This window comes from Myotis lucifugus, unplaced genomic scaffold (genome assembly GCF_000147115.1).
Source record: "Myotis lucifugus unplaced genomic scaffold, Myoluc2.0 scaffold_32, whole genome shotgun sequence".
NCBI classification, from domain to species: domain Eukaryota; kingdom Metazoa; phylum Chordata; class Mammalia; order Chiroptera; family Vespertilionidae; genus Myotis; species Myotis lucifugus.
The window spans coordinates 8,062,479-8,067,533 of NW_005871080.1; the positions used below are offsets into that span (position 1 = coordinate 8,062,479).

The window sequence follows — 5,055 nt, forward strand, 5'->3', positions numbered from 1 at the left end:
GAGACAAAGGACTGGGAAAAGTATAAATAAAGAGAGCTTCCTCCATATTGGGGGGCCCAGAATTTGAAAGACACATTTTTCTCTGGGCCTCCACAAAATTTAATAATAAAATGTAACTCTTGCAGTCAGCGCTGCAGTTCAGCCTCTGCTTCGGCAGGGTACTGTAACTATAGTCAGCTGGCCAGCTTAATAAAGGCTCTTAAATTTAAATTCTGAGTCGGTGGTCTATCTCGCTGAGTGAATCCATAACAGTGTGGTGGGAAAAACAAACAAACAAACAAAAAAGCCTAAAACATCTGACTATCCTTCAGAGCTCTGACATGAAATTATCAGCATATCAGACATGTTTATTTCATATATAAAACTTTAAAAAATAAAATTTTAGAATGTTCAAAAGAAAAAAAAAAAGGTGTCTATTCAAACAGGACACATTTTATTATCTGTGAGTTTGTTAATTGAGTGTGGTATTCTTGCGGTTGCCTTGGTGGGTTGGTGCCCGTGGTCTTGATCTGGTATCTAGAAGGGTTCAGAAATCTGGAGAAGGTGCTGTGCATAAATTAAATAAGAGTCTAGAGACGAAACATAATTTTGAAAGGCATTATAGGAAGTCAGAGAGGACTTAGCTAAAGGAACTAAGTTGTTTTTTTTGTTTTGTTTTCTTTTCCATCTCAGGACCCCTTACTTTTTATTAACACAATTTGTCCTAAGGCAAGGTGGAGACATACACTTCAAAGGGTAGGGTTAGGTACAGAATCCATTGTCAGATTGCAAGAATTTGCCTACGGCTGTTCAGGTGTTTGGCCAGTAGGAGGCAATAACATGTATTAAGATGCCCTGAGCTGCCCTGACTGGTTTGGCTCAGTGGATAGAGTGTCGGCCTGCGGACTGAAGGGTCCCAGGTTTGATTCCGGTCAAGGGCATGTACCATGTTGTGGACACATTCCCAGTGGGGGGTGTGCAGGAGGCGGCTGATCGATGTTTCTCTCTCATCAATGTTTCTAACTCTCTATCCCTCTCCCTCTCTGTAAAAAATCAATAAAATATATTAAAAAAAAAAGATGCCCTGAGCTATCATTTATGTATCCTTTTCAGGTTTGGGGAAATGCCCTCAGCCATTCCCAATAGGTGACAACATATGTGACTCAGCCCTTGTTGAGTCCCCAAGTTCCATCAACCTTTTGATGAAACTCTTGCAATTATGTCATGCTAGAATTGGCTTCCGGCAGGTTGGGGTATGATAAATGGGTGAAACCATTCCTCAGAGTTGATTCTCTCATATACGTTGAACAGTCACTCTGGGGTTCACTGTAGTTATACTGAAGAAAAATTCCATATATTCTTTAATCTCAGAGACTAGCTACAAAAATAATAAATGACAAAGCAAATAGATAATTATGAATTGTGATAAACACAGGAATATATGTGATAGAGACTTACAGAGCAGAGGTGAGGAGGGCTATATTTAGGTGTTGTGGTTTGAGAATGTCCCACTGAGTGGATACTAGTTAAGCTGAAACCTGGAAGATGACAAGAAGGCAAGGCAATCCAGGGGAAAGCAGAGTCCAGGCAGAGTGGGCAGCTTGTCCACGAGTTACAAAGTAAGAATAAAGTTAGTGTTTGAAGACATGAAGGAAGTCAAAATGCCTGGAACACCTAGAGTTGCAAAGAGATCTAAAATAAGCTCAGAGAAGGGCCAGACCTGCTGTCTCTATTGGTCAGCAGTTTACTGTTGCTGCATAACAGATAGTCTCAGAGCTCTCAGTAGCAAAAAGTAAGGAGCATTTCTTTCTAATAGATATTAGCTCCACTGAGGTGTTTCTGCTTTGGGTTGGCAGTGGTGGTGACATGCTCCTATGTCTGTCCGAAACATGTACTTCTCATGGCACCAAGGGAAGCCCATCCTACAAGCACATTTTAAGACTTTGTTTGCATCATAAAGGTAGCATCACCTCAGTCCAACAAGTTAGATAGTGAGCTCTGAGGAAAGCAATGAAGAGAGAAAACTATAGTAAGAGCAACTTTAGATACACTGCAAAAAACAAGAACCATGTCTCATATCGTTGTAACATATAAGATGCTCCCCCCCACAGCTTTCTGGTTTGAAAATGTCTAACTCCCAGGTCTGGCCTCTTTCCCTCTAATCACATTCTTAGATTTAATCTTCTCCACCCAGTTGCTGAGCTAATCCCATTTTTCCCAGAGGAGACCCACCCTTTTCCTCCTGGGAGGGACAGAAGATGCGATCTCTCCCTTTGCCCTCTAGGATGGCACTGTCTGTCCTCCAGTTGGTCTTTTAAACCCTAAATTCACCCACAGAAGAGTCTTTCCATCTCTTTTCTTTCCAAGAAAAAACACCGATCTGTTACATGGCCCTGGGTTATTCACAGGGTTCCATTAGGATGGCCCACCCCCACCCTGCCCAGCCCTGACCCTGCTTCCCATGGAGATTCTTACCTGACCTCCCTCAGAGAAGCCTTGGGGTCTACAGGGACAGCCACATTCTCACTTGCCCACCCCTTAATCCCTGTGGAGCTCATGATCTGCTATGTTACCTGACATAAAACCTCCCTTGATGCATGGACACATTTCATTTGTTTTCTTTGGGGATGACACCAAATGGTGTCAGCTGTGGGCGTTGGCTGTTTTAACTGTGGATACATTTGGATTACTCTAATGTGGCCAAAGACCCCCAGCCACCACGCTCTCAGGTTGTGTTTTTTCCTGTTTAACATCAGGAACCGATTACACCTTCACTGTCCCACCCTGAGGATGACAACTGGGAGCCATCCGTCAACCACGGTCAGTGTCTGTGGAAGGAATCCATGAGCCAGTCCTCAACCCTGTCCCTCCCTAACTTTCTCTCAATCCATTAATCTGGAGAGAGGAAATAATCCCAATAAGATTAAGGGATGGAGACTGAGGGTTCTGATTGGATGTTAGCTTTTGAGAAGGTGTATAAAAACCTCAGGCACCAGAGGAGAGATTCAGAGTCCTCCAGCTCTGCAGTCAGTGCTGTGGTTCTCCACCAGGTCTGAGATCTGAGCCCCAGCCAACCCAGTCACAGCAGACGTTTCAGAAGGATTCCTTTCTGAGCACCTTGAAGATGAACATCCAGACCCCACCCACACTCCTGCAGCTGGCAGGAGAGAGCCTGCTGAGGGACCAGGCCTCAGCCATCACAGCTCTGGACTACCTGCCGGCTGCTCTCTTCCCGCCGCTGTTCATTCAGGCCTACCGCAGGAGAATCTGGGAGCCCCTGAAGGCGATGGTGCATGCCTGGCCCTTCACTGTCCTCCCTCTGGGCTGCCTGTCACATCTGTCCCTGGACCAGGTCTTAAAAGCCGTGTTCGATGGGCTTGACGTTCTGTTTGCCCAGGAGGTTCGGCCCAGGAGCTGGAAACTGCGGGTGCTGGATTTAAGGAAAACAGGTGACAACTTCTGGAGGATGTGGTGTGGAGACAGCGCCCAGAATTGCTCACTGACAGGACCAGTGGCTGTGCACAGCTCCAGCCCCAACATGGAACACCCCTTGGCTCCCTTGGAGGTGTTCCTAGACCTTAACTTCAATGAAAGGGACGGGGATGAGTTTCTCATGTACATCCTCCAATGGACCCAGCAGAGGGAAAAGTTGGTACACCTGTGCTGCAAGACCCTGAGGCTTTCTGAGGTGCCCTTCCAGAGGGTCAGAAAGGTCCTGGATAGGGTGCAGCTGGACTGCATCCAGGAGGTGGAAGTGAAATGCACCTGGGACCTACGCACCCTGGGGACATTAGCTCTTTACCTGGGTCAGATGAGTAACCTACAGAGACTCTCTCTCTCCTACATTCACATGTTGACAGAGGAGGAGTGGGAAGAGGAAGAGGAGGAGGAAGAGGAGCAGGAGTGGGAGGACCAGGAGTGGGAAGAGGAACAGGAGGAGGAACAGGAGGAAGAGGAGCAGGAGTGGGAGGACCAGGAGTGGGAAGAGGAAGAGGATTGGGACAGCCAACAGCAGGAGGAACAGAGATCCTTTTCCCAATTCCTGTCTCAGATGCGCAGGCTGAGGCACCTCCGGGACCTCAACATGGATTCTCCCTCCTTCCTCAGAGGCCGTCTGGACCAGATGCTCAGGTGCCTGCAGACCCCCTTGGACAAACTCTCCATAACACATTGCCAGCGGCTGACGCATTCAGACCTGACACACCTGTTCCAGTGCCCAAACCTCAGGCAGCTGAAGTCCCTGGATCTATTTGGCCTCAGCCTCGCGGATTTTAGTCTTGAGCCTCTCCGAGCTCTGCTGGAGGCAGTGGCACCCAGCCTCCAGGACCTGCACCTGGATAACTGTGCGATGGTGGACTCCCAAGTCGAGGCCATCCTGCCTGTCCTGAGCCGCTGTCACCAGCTCAGAGACTTCACCATCTCTGATAACCCTCTCTCCATGGCCACCGTAAAGAAGCTGCTGCGCCACATAGCTGTGCTGCCCAGTTTGGAGAGCATACTGTACCCCATCCCCCTGGAGTGTTACAGGACCCAGGGGACTGTGGATACGGAGAGACTTGCTCTGTTTTTGGATGAGTTAGTGGGGATGCTGAAGGAGTTAGAACATCCCAACACCATCTGTCCTGGCACCAAGTACTGTCACTAATGTGGCAACAGTAAAATTTATGATGTGGAGTTTTCATGACGTGTAGCCATACTGTGCCCCTGTAATGACCCTGCTCCGTGGGAACACTCAGCAGAAGCTTTGTTCTGGTCCCTTGGAAGCTGTAATATAGAACCGGGTGCATTATGCAGGGGGCACCCACGTTCCAGATTCATGCTCCTGTGAATGGGGAAAGGAAGGGACCAAGCCCGGGTCCACGATCACAGGGGCAAATGCTGGGGAGTTCATGGGACCTCAGTGACCAAGTGTCCTAGAATCAGAAACATGAATCTGAACTGGTTGGGGAGGGAAAGAGGTATTTGAGCTCCAGCTGCATTGGTAGTAGTTAATCCTGGGGTGGATGATTGTAAAGGAATGATCAGAAATAAAGACAATTTCAAAGGCCAAAAAAAAAAGATGCCCCCCCAAAAAAA

The 5,055-nt window shown here is 47.8% G+C and overlaps 1 pseudogene; it reads left to right on the plus strand.

Annotated features, from left to right (window-relative positions):
• The first annotated feature begins 3,103 nt into the window (after positions 1-3,103).
• LOC102421341 lies at positions 3,104-4,624 on the plus strand (annotated as a pseudogene).
• The last annotated feature ends 431 nt before the right edge of the window (positions 4,625-5,055 follow it).